The sequence below is a fragment of the Schistocerca piceifrons genome, chromosome 8 (genome assembly GCF_021461385.2).
Source record: "Schistocerca piceifrons isolate TAMUIC-IGC-003096 chromosome 8, iqSchPice1.1, whole genome shotgun sequence".
Classification (NCBI taxonomy): Eukaryota; Metazoa; Arthropoda; class Insecta; order Orthoptera; family Acrididae; genus Schistocerca; species Schistocerca piceifrons.
This window is the reverse complement of record NC_060145.1, coordinates 31,960,601-31,978,206: the sequence shown is the minus strand read 5'-3', so window position 1 is coordinate 31,978,206 and position 17,606 is coordinate 31,960,601.

Genomic DNA, 17,606 nt, shown 5'->3' with positions numbered 1-17,606 from the left:
TGTCCATTAAAATTGCTTTACCACGAAGATGACGTGCTACATACGCGAAATTTAACTGACAGGAAGAAGATGCTGTCATATGCAAACAATTAGCTTTTCAGAGCATTCACACAAGGCTTGCGCCGGTGGCGACACCTACAACGTGCTGACATGAGGAAAGTTTCAAACCGATTTCTCATACACAAACAGCAGTTGACCGGCGTTGCCTGGTGAAACGTTGTTGTGATGCCTCGTGTAAGGAGGAGAAATGCGTACCGTCACGTTTCCGACTTTGATAAGGGTCTGATTGTAGCATATCGCGATTGCGGTTTATCGTATGACGACACTGCTGCTCGCGTTGGTCGAGATCCAATGACTTAGCATAATATGGAATCGGTGGGTTCAGGAGGGTAATACGGAACGCCGTGCTCGATCCCAACGGCCTCGTATCACTAGCAATCGAGATGACAGGCATCTTATCCGCATGGCTGCAACGGGTCGTGCAGCCACGTCTCGATTCCTGAATCATCGGATGGGGACGTTTGCATGACAACAACCATCTGTACGAACAGTTCGACGTTTGCAGCAGCATGGACTATCAGCTCGGAGACCGTGGCTGCGGTTACCCTTGACGCTGCATCACAGACAGGAGCGCCTGCGATGGTGTACTCAACGACGAACCTGGGTGCACGAATGGCAAAACGTCATCTTTTCGAATGAATCCAGGTTCAGTTTACAGCATCATGATGGTCGCATCCGCGTTTGGCGTCATCGCGGTGAACGCACATTATAAGCGTGTATTCGTCATCGCCATACTGGCGTAACACCCGTCGTGATAGTATGGGGTGCCATCGGTTACACGTCTCGGTCACCTCTTGTTCTCACTGACGGCACTTTGAACAGTGGACGTTACATTTCAGATGTGTTACGACCCGTCTCCAGGTCACCAATTGAAAACGTCTGGTCAATGATGGCCGATCAACTGGCTCGTCACAATACGCTAGTCACTACTTTTGATGAACTGTGGTATCGTGTTGAATCTGCATGGGCAGCTGTACCTGTACACGCCATCCAAGCTCTGTTCGACTCAATGCCCAGGCGTATCAAGGCCGTTATTACGGCCAGAGATGTTTGTTCTGGGTACTGATTCATCAGGATCTACGCACCCATATTGCGTGAAAATGTAATACCATGTCAGTTCTAGTATAATATACTTGTCCAATGAATACCCGTTTATCATCTGCATTTCTACTTGATGTAGCAATTTTAATGGCCAGTAGAGTAGCTAATACTAGTGTAGCTCACTTAACTTTCAATATGTGCTCGGATCTTAAGGCGTTAAGGAGAATTGTTATTGTAGTGTATTGTAGCAACTTAATTACTTCAGGAGGTGGTCGAGCAGATACAGGGACAAATTATTAGTAACTTAATAAAACTTGAACATGGTAAATACTTTGAAAAGAATTATCGTCCACACAGACTGCATGTAAATGATGATAACGGTGACAGTTGTTCGCTGCAGAATGATCGTTTCATATGAGAGTGCAATTGCTTTTAACGTGACTCAAAAATAAGAATAATTGTTCTGTTGGTACGCAGCCGGATCTGTGCTCAAACGATACTGTCATCGTTGGCCATGGCTGCAATTTCTCGCTGATTACATAAGGACTGGGCAATTACATAGAGCCCGGGAGATTAGACAGAGACTGGGCTGAGCGGCAGTGCGCTTTCTGATGAGCCTCCTTCGCGAAAGCGGCCCGTCAGACGAACGAATGCAGGTGGTCTAAGCCTCGCCCAAACGTCCGATCGGCGCTAGCGCAGACCACTCGCCACGATTTATGTCACTTTATCGCCCACTAAGCAACCCAGCGCGCTCTCCAGGAAAGACACCAAGTCGTAAAACTATTCTGCCCCACGCCAGCAGCGGGATGGTTTCGTGCGAAAGCAAACTGCTGGGCTGCAATCCTGCCACGGGCCAGCTCTGCACGCTGCCAATCAGTTTAATGACATGCCGGATGTAGCCACTTTGGAAGATCTTCCGCCGAGTCCTCCAGTAGTGCCGTCTCCTCCTCCTACGTCCGTAATCATAAAATGGGTGGAGTCATAAAAGACGCTGCGACTCAAGCTTAACTAATACGCTGTCATTCTCGATTTATGTCACTGGCGACGACCTCTACCAGATCACCCTGCATTCCGCTGAAGATTACTGGAAGATTATGACACTTATCGGCTATCAGAAGCTCCATTGCTCCACTCACTCCAAAGACACTCAAGCTTCTGAATGTGGTGTTTCACCACCATCCCATGAAGATGGACCTGATCACATTAAGGTATAACTAGAGGACCTCATCTTCGGCGTCTGGTCCCCCCCCCCCCCCCCCGCTCCCCCTCTCCCCGCCCACGGATCAGGTCACTGTGGACTCAGTATCCATGCCTGTTCTCTTTGCGATTGTCGCTGAAAACGTCGAGCATCGCAAAAATCTTTCAAATCAAGAACACTGTGACAGAAAGGTTGGCATCGAGTCGCTCCATGCCAAGGGCCGGAGGGCTGAGTGTTACTCTTTCAAGGGTTTCGACCACATCGCGCGTTATTGCTCAATGCCGGCCACTACGTTATATGTGCAGGATTATACGTGCGGGACCACATCCGAGCAAACAGCCTCAAGAAAAAAGAGACTCGCACGTCGGGAGTTACGGGGGATGCAGTACCTTCAAGAGTGGCACCAGAGAGCGCATTTCAGGGCGTGTGCTGCCTGGTTGCTGTTTGGCCGAGAACATGTCTACGAGGCATCGCCCGTGCGGACGGCTGTGTTCCCTTGCCTCTCCTCTCTCCGGCCTTCAGACCAGGGCGGCCCGACGGCGTCTTGTATAAGCAGATGGCAGATGGAGCACCCTGCTCCCACTCAGCTGCCGCGTCGCCACCTCCGCACCGCCCCGGCTCCAGAAGTGGTCTTCTACGCTGCTCTTACCCAGCAAGTGATTCCAGCACTACAAAGGTGCTCGTATTCGATCACGCTAGGGTTTCCTACACCAGTTTCCAGAGATACAACGCAAAGCACTCTCTGCTGCCCTCTAGGTCGGTGTCGCTGCGTGTTAGGTCCTTCTAGATTAAAAGCTTCAGAACCACTCTGCGCGTTTCCTACGACGACGAGATGGTGCATCCAACTCCTCCACCCATCCAGGACCTGAGTCCTCCAATGTACGAGGGCAGTTCAATAAGCAATGCAACACATTTTTTTCTGAAACAGGGGTTGTTCTATTCAGCATTGAAATACACCAGGTTATTTCCCAATCTTTTAGTTACACAACACTATTATTCAACGTAATCTCCATTCAATGCTACGGCCTTACGCCACCTTGAAATGAGGGCCTGTATGCCTGCACGGTACCATTCCACTGGTCGATGTCGGAGCCAACGTCGTACTGCATCAATAACTTCTTCATCATCCGCGTAGTGCCTCCCACGGATTGCGTCCTTCATTGGGCCAAACATATGGAAATCCGACGGTGCGAGATCGGGGCTGTAGGGTGCATGAGGAAGAACAGTCCACTGAAGTTTTGTGAGCTTCTCTCGGGTGCAAAGACTTGTGTGAGGTCTTGCGTTGTCATGAAGAAGGAGAAGTTCGTTCAGATTTTTGTGCCTACGAACACGCTGAAGTTGTTTCTTCAATTTCTGAAGAGTAGCACAATACACTTCAGAGTTGATCGTTTGGTCATGGGGAAGGACATCGAGCAGAATAACCCCTTCAGCGTCCCAGAAGGCTGTAACCATGACTTTACCGGCTGAGGGTATGGCTTGAAACTTTTTCTTGGTAGGGGAGTGGGTGTGGCGCCACTCCATTGATTGCCGTTTTGTTTCAGGTTCGAAGTGATGAACCCATGTTTCATCGCCTGTAACAATCTTTGACAAGAAATTGTCACCCTCAGCCACATGACGAGCAAGCAATTCCGCACAGATGGTTCTCCTTTGCTCTTTATGGTGTTCGGTTAGACAACGAGGGACCCATCGGGAACAAACCTTTGAATATCCCAACTGGTGAACAATTGTGACAGCACTACCAACAGAGATGTCAAGTTGAGCACTGAGTTGTTTGATGGTGATCCGTCGATCATCTCGAACGAGTGTGTTCGCACGCTCCGCCATTGCAGGAGTCACACCTGTGCACGGCCGGCCCGCACGCGGGAGATCAGACAGTCTGCTTGACCTTGCGGCGATGATGACACACGCTTTGCCCAACGACTCACCGTGCTTTTGTCCACTGCCAGATCACCGTAGACATTCTGCAAGCGCCTATGAATATCTGAGATGCCCTGGTTTTCCGCCAAAAGAAACTCGATTACTGCCCGTTGTTTGCAACGCACATCCGTTACAGACGCTATTTTAACAGCTCCGTACAGGGCTGCCACCTGTCGGAAGTCAATGAAACTATACGAGACGAAGCGGGAATGTTTGAAAATATTCCACAAGAAATTTCCGGTTTTTTAAACCAAAATTGGCCGAGAAAAAAGTGTCTTGCATTACTTATTGAACTGCCCTCGTACCACCGGTTGACACTTCGTTGGCCAGGCATGCTGCGTGGATAATAGTCCACCGCAGCAAATCAGCAAACAAAGGATTACCGGTCTCCCACATAATCTCGAACCGCTCCACCTGTCAGACGACATCAACCTTCAACCAGCCAGGATCCAGCAGGAATAGCACTGAATAGCTTTACCTGCACTGCCCTCGGCTTATAAAGATCCACTTTCAGCGTCAGTATCTGTTGCCCTAGTCTCTCTATTCACTAGGTGAAAGACATAATGGACCCGGTAATAACAGGTGAAGAAATACGACATCTGTGGTTACAGGGCCGAAATGTATTGCATAATTTTCTAACTTTTTGTGGAGATGAAATGGCCTGGTCGCATACATCTTGTACTCGAGTTGCAGATATCGATCCGGTCGGCAGTACGTGTTTGTCAGTGCGTGCGTGCCCCTCCAGCAGGCATCTGCAATGATGGCTGCGGAGCAGGGAGCTTGTCGGCTGCAATTAGGCGTGGCCAGGTCTGGACGGAGGCCGAGTCTGGAGCGCGCAGTGTCCGGGACACGGGGCGGGGGTGGCTGTTCTTCAGATTTCCCCGCGGAGCCGTCTCAGCTGGCGACGCCTTCGAGATTAGCGCCGTCTTCAGCAATAGCGGCGTCGGCGCCTCTCCCTGTTGACAACCGCGACCGCCCGTGACTAACATACGCTTCTGCCTTGTGGGCAATAGCGCAGGCAAATGAGAACAGTGATGTAGTCTCTATAGACGGTTTAATTGGTCTCAATGAATAAGAAGCGCAGAATGGCTGAGGAGTAGTGACAGATGGGGGTGGTAGTGGGGGGGGGGGGGGGGAGGGGCGCATCCGGGCTCCCTCTACCACTATCATTGTTATGTCCATTAAGTACTTTGCCGACCACGTCAAGATGCGTGATAGTTACTGAAAAAGAAGAACAAGAACTTGAGATTTGATGCGGATAGTGAATAATTAAGCGTGCCCTGAGTTACAGTGTTTTGCGCCCTAGAAACACGATGTAGAACCTCGTGATACAGAAACTTACCTACTTATTGGACAAGTTCCATTTTCTGTTGCAAACATATTTTCACGAAGATCTTGTAGCAGAGGCACTCCGTCTGCAGGCCACAAGTAGCCCATCGGGACCATCCGACCGCCGTGTCAGCCTAGGTTGAGGATGCGGATAGGAGGGGCATGTGGTCAGCACACCGCTCTCCCGGTCGTTATGATGGTTTTCTTTGACCGGAGCCGCTACTATTCGGTCGAGTAGCATCTCAATTTTCACCAAGAGGCTGAGTGCACCCCGAAAAATGGCAACAGCGCATGGTGGCTGGATGGTCACCCATCCAAGCGCCGGTCGCGCCCAACAGCGCTAAACTTTGCTGATCTCACGGGAACCGGTGTATCCCCTGCGGCAAGGCCGTTGCCCTTGGTAACAAAGCGTAACACCCAAATAGTTACCTCAGCGAGACAAAATAATGAATCACATGCGGATATAAATCGTATGCCGATCAAAGAGTGTGGGATTTGGTCTAGAGCCACCGTTTTCCGTAGTAGCTTAGACAAATTCCCGGAAAACGATCAGCATCACCAGCCCTGAATCGCAGCTGAAACACGTTCTCAAATTATATAAAGTTTAGACGGTAGATGGAGTCATATTTTATATGAATTCCTCCCATATCCTCTCCTCCCACACCCTCTCTTTCAGTAATTGTTGAAACGCATGATGATTACAATGCTGTCTTGTATATCAGCTTATTCATGACTTGTTTCAGTCACTATTTGCACAGTGGTATAGTATCATTTATAAAGACAAACATCACACGGTACTCATGGTTTTATATGACATGTAGAACTCTGAGTGAGTTGAAAAACGTAACAAACACAAGTCAGACTTGTAACCGGGATTATCAGTAATCTAGTTGTTGCAAGAGCCAGCGGTTCATTCCAGAGTACCTAGGTTTTTAACGTTCTTCAAGTCAATCATTGTTCTTCAGCTCACATGAAACAAGAATGTCGTCTTATATTGTCCTTGTGAATGATATTTTTCCACTGTGAAGATGGTTGTGTGAGAGAAACGGGCCATGAAAATTAGCAAATTTGTGGTAAAGACTATGGGACCAAACTTCTGAGGTCATCGGTCCCTAGGCTTACGCATCATTTAATCTAATTTAAAATAACTTACGCTAAGGATAACACACACATCGATGCTGAGGAAGAACTCGAACCACAGACGGGAGGAGTCGAGCGAACCGTGACAAGAAGCCTAAGGCCGCACGGTTACCCCTCGCGCCGAAACGGGCCACGAATGCAACTCACCGTTGTGTTCATCATGCATCTGTTAATAGTTGATTGAAGAATATGTTTTTCATTAACTGATTACTATGGCACCAGCAAGAATAAAAAGGTAAAAAAGGAAAAGAAAACTTGATAAAAGGCGAATTAAGAGTGGGAGAATTCTCACTCAACGCCACAAACACCGATGAAGAAAGGAGACATCTCCAGAAAATGAAGTGCTGTTTGGATATAGTTACGCGTTTGTCAAAGGCTAGAACGCGCCTTGTATTGCAGGTCGAAGTTAAACTGTTTCCAGGATTGTCTGTTAAGGCACAGCTCTTTATACACTCCTGGAAATGGAAAAAAGAACACATTGACACCGGTGTGTCAGACCCACCATACTTGCTCCGGACACTGCGAGAGGGCTGTAAAAGCAATGATCACACGCACGGCACAGCGGACACACCAGGAACCGCGGTGTTGGCCGTCGAATGGCGCTAGCTGCGCAGCATTTGTGCACCGCCGCCGTCAGTGTCAGCCAGTTTGCCGTGGCATACGGAGCTCCATCGCAGTCTTTAACACTGGTAGCATGCCGCGACAGCGTGGACGTGAACCGTATGTGCAGTTGACGGACTTTGAGCGAGGGCGTATAGTGGGCATGCGGGAGGCCGGGTGGACGTACCGCCGAATTGCTCAACACGTGGGGCGTGAGGTCTCCACAGTACATCGATGTTGTCGCCAGTGGTCGGCGGAAGGTGCACGTGCCCGTCGACCTGGGACCGGACCGCAGCGACGCACGGATGCACGCCAAGACCGTAGGATCCTACGCAGTGCCGTAGGGGACCGCACCGCCACTTCCCAGCAAATTAGGGACACTGTTGCTCCTGGGGTATCGGCGAGGACCATTCGCAACCGTCTCCATGAAGCTGGGCTACGGTCCCGCACACCGTTAGGCCGTCTTCCGCTCACGCCCCAACATCGTGCAGCCCGCCTCCAGTGGTGTCGCGACAGGCGTGAATGGAGGGACGAATGGAGACGTGTCGTCTTCAGCGATGAGAGTCGCTTCTGCCTTGGTGCCAATGATGGTCGTATGCGTGTTTGGCGCCGTGCAGGTGAGCGCCACAATCAGGACTGCATACGACCGAGGCACACAGGGCCAACACCCGGCATCATGGTGTGGGGAGCGATCTCCTACACTGGCCGTACACCACTGGTGATCGTCGAGGGGACACTGAATAGTGCACGATACATCTAAACCGTCATCGAACCCATCGTTCTACCATTCCTAGACCGGCAAGGGAACTTGCTGTTCCAACAGGACAATGCACGTCCGCATGTATCCCGTGCCACCCAACGTGCTCTAGAAGGTGTAAGTCAACTACCCTGGCCAGCAAGATCTCCGGATCTGTCCCCCATTGAGCATGTTTGGGACGGGATGAAGCGTCGTCTCACGCGGTCTGCACGTCCAGCACGAACGCTGGTCCAACTGAGGCGCCAGGTGGAAATGGCATGGCAAGCCGTTCCACAGGACTACATCCAGCATCTCTACGATCGTCTCCATGGGAGAATAGCAGCCTGCATTGCTGCGAAAGGTGGATATACACTGTACTAGTGCCGACATTGTGCATGCTCTGTTGCCTGTGTCTATGTGCCTGTGGTTCTGTCAGTGTGATCATGTGATGTATCTGACCCCAGGAATGTGTCAATAAAGTTTCCCCTTCCTGGGACAATGAATTCACGGTGTTCTTATTTCAATTTCCAGGCGTGTAAATTACTCTACGAGAACATGAAGATTTGTTGTGCCATTAATGAATTCTGGGTAAGATCTATACCGAGTAAGAAAAGGATAGCACTGAATTCTTAATGCATCATAATTATTGGATGCGTGTATAAGTGGCAGAAATATTCTTGTGACCCCAGGGAGGAATGAATTTCGTTGCACTTTGCGTTTCAACGTAAGAAGCGATATCCACTCACATGTAAATGAAGCCTCCTAAATGGAGTCAGTGAAGAATTGAATGTGATTAACATACAAGTCAATTGCATCTCAAAAATCATGCAATCAAATGTAGGCATATGTAAGACCGCGAGTGGATGGCCACTACACTGAATGCAGGAACTGAGTTGTTACTTTCAGAAAATCGGTAGCTCACTGTCCTCTGATGCATCAACGTAAAAAATTTGTATTAGTACTTGAAAGTGACCCTGTATGGACGTCGATAAAGCAGCACCGCGTGGCAAGCAGTTTTCCCGCACTGCAGAGTAAAGGCTGTCCTGGTGCACTGGACGAAGCGTGCCGATGAACGCCGAATCACGCCATCGTCCCAGCGAGGAGGGGACGGCTCAGAGCAGCATCAGTACCCGCCGACACGAGCAGATGCAGGCAGCACAAGGATTGTGCCTACACAAGTCATGTCGGTTGAGTGGTTACCCAGCCCTGGGTTCAAATGGGCTACCTCCAGGTTAGGAAGTTGGCAACAGCTGAAGAAGGCCCGTCGGTTAGAATACTGGACTTGGTGCAAGCAGAAGGACCATAGCTTTAGCGGCAGAGTCTGGAGTTGGTGACTTGTTGATCCACGTACACTCAAAGATTCGTAGACCACCGTAGGTCGCCTCCTTGGGACCCTGGCTGGCAGACTAGAAATGGCAAGTATTTATGCTGCCTTGGCCTGTTCTAGCTTTCCATTGGTTTATGTCACGTAAGACTCAACAAAACTTGGCTCAAACCTGAACCAAGTGTTTTTTGTGTATCCACCCTTCTGATAGAAGGTTTGAAGGGCTTCGGTAGTTCATTTATGTAATGAAATGGAACACCTACAGCCGTCCTTTCGGTAACATTAACAGCTGCAGGTGTTCCATTTCATTACGTAAATGAACTACTTCTCGTACTAGTTGATGACTATAGACATAACATATGTTACAGTCTATAGAACGTGTTTGCCACTGATGGGATCGTGGTTAGGATTGGAGTTCTACTCCTTAGCATCAGTTAAGGCTCAAGATGGCTTACTGATTCACCAAAACAGATATCTATATAACAAATACCATCATAAGGACGTCTGCAGGTGTTCCATTTTATTACTGAAGCAACTAGGTCATGCAGGCGGTAGCGGCTTTGTCTTGCTGCTGCCTCTGTTGCCTCCACCTGGTTGCAGCTTATGATAATGGATCAGTTGCCTCGGAGCCAGTACTGGCCACATCAGCAGGTTACCCCTGTTGTACCTCTGACTGTGTGGCTACAATTTAATGCACTTCCTTGGCCTCTTGCATTAGTTGTGGCTGGGGCTATACTCAGCCATACCAACAAATAGTGGTAGCGCTCCATCTCGCTGTTTGCTTGACATGCCGCTGCTGAAAGACGAAACCAACCAAGGAAAGTTATCTCTGAGTGTGTCTGCGCGCATTCAAAATCAAGGCGCCATTTTTACTCAATAGAAAGGAAGGAAGATTGCTTCGACATCGAGGATATTAGAGACGGAGCGCAAGCTCGGATTGTTTTGAGGATGGGGAAGGAGTTCGGTCGTGCTCCTTTGGAGGAACCATCTGGGCGTTTGCCTGGAGTTATTTGTTGTTGTTGTTGTGGTCTTCAGTCTTGTGAGTGGTTTGATGCAGCTCTCCATGCTACCCTATCCTGGGCAAGCTTCCTCAACTCCCAGTACTTACTGCAACCTACGTCCATCTGAATCTGCTTAGTGTATTCATCTCTTGGTCTCCCTCTACGAGTTTTACCCTCCACGCTGCCCTCCAATGCTAAATTCGTGATCCCTTGATACCTCAGAACATGTCCTACCAACCCTGTCCCTCCTTCGTGTCAAGTTGTGCCACAAATTCCTCTTCTCCCCAATTCTATTCAATACCTCCTCATTAGTTATGTGATCTACCCATCTAATCTTCAGCATTCTTCTGTAGCACCACATTTCGAAAGCTTCTATTCCCTTCTTGTCCAAACTATTTATCGTCCATGTTTCACTTCCATACATGGCTACGCTCCATACAAATACTTTCCGAAACGATTCCTGACACTTAAATCTATACTCGATGTTAACAAATTTCTCTTCTTCAGAAACGCTTTCCTTGCCACTGCCAGTCTACATTTTATATCTTCTCTACTTCGACCATCATCAGTTATTTTGCTCCCCAAATAGCAAAACTCCTTTACTACTTTAAGTGTCTCATTTCCTAATCTAATTCCCTCAGCATCACCCGAGTTAATTCGGCTACATTCCATGATCCTCGTTTTGCTTTTGTTAATGTTCCTCTTATATTCTCCTTTCAAGACACTATCCATTCGTTCAACTGCTCTTCCAAGTACTTTCCTGTCTCTGACAGAATTACAATGTCATCGGCGAACCTCAAAGTTTTTTATTTCTTCTCCATGGACTTCAATGCCTATTTCGAATTTTTCTTTTGTTTCCTTTACTGCTTGCTCAATATATAGATTGAATAACATCGGGGAGAGGCTACAACTCTGTCTCACTCCCTTCCCAACCACTGCTTCCCTTTCATGCCCCTCGACTCTTGTAACTGCTATCTGGTTTCTGTACAAATTGTAAATAGCCTTTCGCTCCTCCGTATTTTACCCCTGCCACCTTTAGAATTTGAAAGAGAATATTCCAGTCAACATTGTAAAAAGCTTTTTCTAAGTCTAAAAATGGTCGGAACGTAGGTTTGCCTTTCCTTAATCTTTCTTCTAAGATAAGACGCGTTCTAGCCTTTGACAAATGCGTAACTATATCCAAACAGCACTTCATCTTCTGGAGATATCTCCCTTTCTTCTTAGGTGTTTGTGGCGTTGAGTGAGAATTCTCCCACTCTTAATTCGCCTTTTGTCAACTTTTCTTTTCCTTTTTTACCTTTTCATTCTTGCTGAAGCCATAGTAATCAATTAATGAAAAACTTATTCTTCAATCAACTGTTAACAAATGCATGATGAACACAACGGTGAGTTGCATACTAAATATATTCGTGGCCCGTTTCGGCGCGAGGGGTAACCGTGCGGCCTAAGGCTCACGAGTTCCAACATTTCTACGGAATCGAAACTGATTTTCCGCGAGGTCGGCTTCTACCAGTTTTTCCATTCGTCTGTAAAGAATTCGAGTTAGTATTTTGCAGCTGTGACTTATTAAACTGATAGTTCGGTAATTTTCACATCTGTCAACACCTGCTTTTTTTTGGGATTGGAATTACTATATTCTTCTTGAAGTCTGAGGGTATTTCGCCTGTCTCATACATCTTGCTCACCAGATGGTAGAGTTTTGTCAGAACTGGCTCTCCCAAGGCCGTCAGTAGTTCTAATGGAATGTGGTCTACTCCCGGGGCCTTGTTTCAACTCAGGTCTTTCAGTGCTCTGAAGTTATTTACGGAATCTAAATCTAATGGTCAGACGTTAATTTGAACCGTCGTTCTCCTGAATGCGTGTCCATTGGGCTAATGACAGCGCCACCTTGCTCCGTGTTACGTCAAATTTTTAACGATTTCCTTCCTTCCTCCCGTATTTCCGCGAGTATTACTTTTCTGAGAACGCTGCTACTGCCATCGCTTCCCAGTCGTTGCTTCGTTCGTGCTGACTGAAGCATTCAGGACTGTAAGTTTAATCCTGACATAGTGTGACGGTTTGTCACGGTCCGATGCCCTGTAACGAAGTTGAATGGAGATCAAAAATTAAAATAAATTTACAGCAGCTTTGATAAATTAGTATATATGTACATACATACAAACACACTCTCTCTCTCACACACACACACACACACACACACACACACACACACACACACACACACAGCCACACACACACAAAGCGCATATATAGAACAATATTTCTGTCAACTTACCAGTCCCTGTATTCATATAATATAATAATCGTCATGCGCAACTGTTATGTAAGTAGCAGTATTGTCACGAATCGTTGGCTGTTCTTGCAGACATGTGTACTCGCTTTCATTTTGCGCTGGTAGAGTTCACTTGTATCCGACAACAGATTCAAATGACGTTTTCCGTTCATGGGGTAACGACGGAGACCTACGAGTCGAGTCTCCGGGCATATGGTGACATGAAGTTCGGAGACGACGTAACATGGCCCGCTGGCGAGTTGAAAGTGAGTATGCAGAGCTCATCTCTACTCCGTACTCACGCATTATCATTATAAAATCAAAGTCATCGCCAGATTGTTGACTATAGGGTTGGGCAATAGTTCTCTTGGCCCTGTGCTGATACCGCAGAACCATCAAACTACCAGCAATACTGCTGAGACACATCGGCATCCTTACATGACACGCATCAAAACCAAGTGAATCTTCAATGTGAATACCTCCACCACACGTTCCTAACCTGTAATTATACAATATTAAAAGTCTTCATTACGAAATTTGGAAATTTGTGGTAAGGTCTTACTGGACCAAACTGCTAAGGTCATCGGTCCCTGAGCTTACACGCTAATTAATCTAACTTAAACTAACTTACGCTAGGGCGACGTACACACACACATCCGAGGGAGGACTGGAACCTCCGACGGGGGAAGCCACGCAGACCGTGACAAGACACCTAAGACCGCTCGGCTACCCCGCGCGGCGATTAGTAAACTTCGTTAAATGATAACCTCGCTTTTCCTTATCTTGGAAAGCTTATTTCCTGAAGAGAAATAAATTAACAAATATCCTCAGTATGTTTGCCGCCCCTGATTTAATTTGTGCAGCTTATTTGCATCCATACTTCAGTGCCTACTTTCAGTGACGGTAGATCATTTCGGGCCGACACAAACTCGGACTGACGAAGGAAATCAATAAAGGAATTACCTTAAGAGAAACGAACTGACTTTCGTTTTCTTCTTTGTGACAAGAATATGGACCACGATCCTCCGGAATACGGGTCCAGCGTAGAATTCATGTTGTGAACTACAGCGAAGAGCCTAACAAACTGATATACCTGCCTAATATCGTGAAAGGGACTCCGCAAGCAAGCAAATGTGCCACAATATGATGTAACATGGATCCAGTAATGTCTGAAGTACTCCTGGACGGAACTGACACCATGAATCCTGCAGAGCTGTCCATAAATACGTAAGACTACGAGCGGGTGGAGATCACTTCTGAACAGCACTTTGCAGGGCATCCTAGATATGTCTGGGGAGTTTGGTGGGTAGCGGAAGTGTCTAAACTCGTAAGAGTGTTCCTGGAGCCACTCTGTAGCAATTCTGGACGTCTGGGGTGTCGCATTGTCCTGCTGGAAGTGCCCAAATGCATCTGAATGCACAATGGACATGAATGGGTGGAGGTGATCAGACAGGATGCCAACGTAAGTGTCGCCTGTCAGAGTCGTATCTAGACGCATCAGGGGTCACATTTCACTCTTAACTGCACACGCTCCACGTCATGACAGAGCCTCCACCAGCTTAAACAGTCCCCTACTGACGTGCAGGGTCCATGGTTCATGAGGTTGTCCCCATATTCGTACACATCCATCCGCTCGACACAATTTGAAACAAGACTCGTCATACCAGGCTTCTGTTTCCAGTCATCAATAGTCTAGTGTCGATTTTAGGGGCCCGGGTAACGTAAGTCTTTTTGTCGAGCAGTCATCACACTACACTAATGTCCCTTCGGCTCCGAAAGCAAATACCGATGAGGTTTCGTTGAATGGTTCTTACGCTGACACTTATTGATGACCCAGCATTGAAATCTACAGCAATTTTAGGGAGAGTTGCACTGCTGTCACCCTGACCGATTGTCTTCAGTCGTCTTTGGTGCCGTTCTTGCACGATCTTTCTCCCGCTGCAGCTGTTTCAGAGATTTGATGTTTTACCGGTTTCCTGATTTTCGCAGTACACTCGTGATGTGGTCATACGGCAAAATACGCACTTCACCACTACCTCGTATGTGTCTTATGTACGCGTTACCGACCGCAGCGCCGTATTCCGCCTGTTTCCGCCTGCTTGCTTGCTTCCGCCTGTTTCCTTGACTTCCGGAAGGCGTTCGATACAGTTCCGCACTGTCGCCTGATAAACAAAGTAAGAGCCTACGGAATATCAGACCAGCTGTGTGGCTGGATTGAAGAGTTTTAAGCAAACAGAGCACAGCATGTTGTTATCAATGGAGAGACGTCTACAGACATTAAAGTAACCTCCGGCGTGCCACAGGGGAGTGTTATGGGACCATTGCTTTTCACAATATATATAAATGACCTAGTAGATAGTGTCTGACGTTCCATGCGGCTTTTCGCGGATGATGCTGAAGTGTACAGAGAAGTTGCAGCATTAAGAAATTGTAGCGAAATGCAGGAAGATCTGCAGCGGATAGGCACTTGGTGCAGGGAGTGGCAACTGACCCTTAACATAGACAAATGTAATGTATTGCGAATACATAGAAAGAAGGATCCTTTATTGTATGGTTATATGATAGCGGAACAAACACTGGTAGCAGCTACTTCTGTAAAATATCTGGGAGTATGCGTTCGGAACGATTTGAAGTGGAATCATCATATAAAATTAATTGTTGGTAAGGCGGGTACCAGGTTGAGATTCATTGGGAGAGTCCTTAGAAAATGTAGTCCATAAACAAAGGAGGTGGCTTACAAAACACTCGTTCGACCTATACTTGAATATTGCTCAACACTGTGGGATCCGTACCAGATCGGGTTGACAGAGGAGATAGAGAAGATCCAAAGAAGAGCGGCGCGTTTCGTCACAGGGTTATTTGGTAACCGTGATAGCGTTAAGGAGATGTTTAGCAAACTCAAGTGGCAGACTCTGCAAGAGAGGCGCTCTGCATCGCGGTGTAGCTTGCTCGCCAGGTTTCGAGAGGGTGCGTTTCTGGATGAGGTATCGAATATATTGCTTCCCCCTACTTATACCTCCCGAGGAGATCACGAATGTAAAATTAGAGAGATTCGAGCGCGCACGGAGGCTTTCAGACAGTCGTTCTTCCCGCAAACCATACGCGACTGGAATAGAAAGGGAAGGTAATAACAGTGGCACGTAAAGTGCCCTCCGCCACACACCGTTGGGTGGCTTGCGGAATATAAATGTAGATCTAGATGTAGATATTTACATATCTGTGTATTTGAATAGGCATGCCTATACCAGTTTCTTTGGCGCTTCAGTGTATCAACGCCCTTCAGTGGCACTTCAGAATATCGTTGAGATTGGAATTGCGGTAAAGACAGTCATTAAGTTTCTTTGCTGAGGTTGATGAACCTTTGGTAACACGTTGATACAGAATTTTGTTAACTGTTGTAGTAGGTCATAGGTCTACAATAACACTACAGGTAGCAGGACACTGTTGGGCAGCCAGATTCTGTCCTAAAGTAAAGTTGTCAAAATGTCTATCATTATACCTACGGGAAGACTTAAAAAGCACGTTACAGTTTACTTTAACGGACCAAGTAACTTTTACTGAACACTACACTACCCTTCGAAGCCACACAAGTACACGACAGTATTTTTCAACTCCGTCACACAGTTTCTGTGGATCCATCGTGGACAGGGGACGTAAGCTGGTCAAGTAATTATCACTGAAATTCGCCAACAGCCGATTAATTGAGATGTTATTTTATCTTATTTTGACTACCACTTTCGGCATTCCACTATGCCATCTTCAGGCCCCTGCATAATACAACAGATTACTTGTAATGTACAGGTGATTATAATTAAAGTTTAACTTTCAAACCTCTGTAGAAATATCATCAATCGCCAGAATGACTTCAAATTGCTACGTAATATTATGGAAGAATGGGGAAAACGTGTGGCAGAAGCAAAAAAATAATGCGAAAATGGATCAATAGACCTCGCTGTATGTGTCAGAACACGTAAATAAAAACACCTGCCATGCGCACCACCCGTTGAAGGTGGCATAAACACGCCAGGCACACGGCTTTTCCTCCTTTCGCGTCTGCGACTTTCGCCACGACTGTCTCAATGCAGGATCGCGCCCTGCTTGTAAAGCTGTATTACAAGAATTAATTATAATCACCCTCTACATACGGGTGTATTAAACACGCTTTTCAGAAGGTTTACCGTGAGTATTGGATTAGCTCGCAGATCTTGGTTGTTTACGCAACCCTTTGTATCTCGCTTTCTAGCAGTCTACTCCGTTGGTATACAGCACGTTTTCATTACTGACCATTTCCTCGATTTTGTCCTTGTGAGCTGTTTTTATACTTAGGACTATGATGTTTTTTACTGATTACGTATGGTGTGATAAGGTGTTGTCTGTTGTCAGCATTCCATTCTTAGTCAATTATTTTTGGACACAAACTGGCATATTCCCCAGTTCATTTGTGAGAAATTCGGTACTTCTTGACTGCATATTGCAAGTAACATTAGTTTGTCAGTGTTCCAGCGTTTCCCTTTATTTCTACATACAGCTTATGGGGAATAGTATGATTTTTTTTAACAGGCAAAGGTAATGTTGATCAGAACACTGGAAGGGGATGTGGTCTAAATAACAATAGATTTGTCCATTAAATTTCGAGCATGAAGCCGCGCAAATGAAATTTCCTCCACTGATAGATTTATTCATTCTTAACATCACAAGACAAAAAAAATGGCCAAAGAAACCTCAAACATTTTTATTTGACAAATGCGTTCACTAATATGCAGTCTATAGTGAACAAAGTGATAAGGTGGGCATCAACACACGACACTAACCAGAACTAATCGCTGTACCTGACTTCATACATCTGAATCCGTGGTATGGCCGAAAAACAACGCTACTGTCAAGCATCTATACGCTACTATTCCATAAAGAAGAATTAGGTTCCCAAGTACATGGTGCTGAGAAGCATATATTGGAGCCCTACGCCGTAGCAACGATTACTTTACCCT